Raw genomic sequence first — 1,038 nt, 5'->3', positions numbered from 1 at the left:
GGGGAAAAAAGAGAGAAAAGAGAAAGAAGAAGACAAAAAAAAAGGGAAAAAAAAGAAAGGAAAAAAAAAGAAAAAAAAAGGAAAGGAAAAAGGGAGGAGGGCACCTCTCAGGCAGGGATGGGCGTGGTGTGATCCAATGCCTCAGGCGGGAGCTCCGCCTCGGTGGTTGTGAGGAGGAGAGTGATGGTGCTCCAGTCCCTTCTTGAACCAAGCGCTGCACCTCACTTTTTTGGGCGTGTAATCTCCCCGTACCGAGGGCGCAGCCGAAGTTGGTTGCACTCTTCAACCCAGGCCAGTTCCAATCTCCAAATCCCATTCCGTGCGCCCCGCTGAAATTGCCTTAGACACAGCTTCCCAGGCAACCCCCTCGGGCAATTCCAGGCCCCCTGCTGAGCTCTGGGGGCGGAGTCAGAATCGCTGCTTCCTTCTCTGGGTCAGGCTGGTGCGCATGGGCGGGGGCTTGCCCGCAGGGTGTTCTGAGCCCGAGCCCGCTGGAGTGTGGAAAACCGGGTCCCTCTATGGCTCGTCACCCGAAACACGATCTCACAGGCTAATTTCCCAGTTTTTAGTTCTTTGCCTTCCCTCTCGAGTTCCGGCCAGCCAGGGGCGCGGACGCCCGGAGTCCGCGTGGCTCTTTCAGGGGCCCCAGCTGCCCTGGAGCTACAATGGCGGCAGGCGCGCCACCACTCTGAAGTCCAGGCTCCAGGAGCAGCACAAAGAAGCAGTTTGTGTGCTCAGCCCCCCTCCAGGACCAGTTGGCGTGAGTGGACCTGGTGTGCAGGTATTTGGCAAGTACGGTCTTTCTCTGCACCGAGGGGAGGTTTTCCCCCTGAGCGGAGGTTTTTCTGTTTCGGACTCTCTCCTTTTCCCCTTTCACTCCCCGTAGAGGGTAGAGGGGGATCGCCTCCCACCCTGGAGTCTCCGATCCCGGCCAGATTTTATCTTCCCCGGTTTGCACTCACATTAGAAGGCTCTCTCAGTGGATTCTGCGTCCTTTTTCTCCCAATCTCTCAGGTTTTGTACGGTTTCCAATGACTT

Source organism: Hyaena hyaena, unplaced genomic scaffold (genome assembly GCF_003009895.1).
Source record: "Hyaena hyaena isolate Hyena2069 unplaced genomic scaffold, ASM300989v1 scaffold_1488, whole genome shotgun sequence".
Classification (NCBI taxonomy): Eukaryota; Metazoa; Chordata; class Mammalia; order Carnivora; family Hyaenidae; genus Hyaena; species Hyaena hyaena.
The sequence above is the reverse complement of the archived record's forward strand: the minus strand, read 5'-3'. Positions refer to the sequence as shown.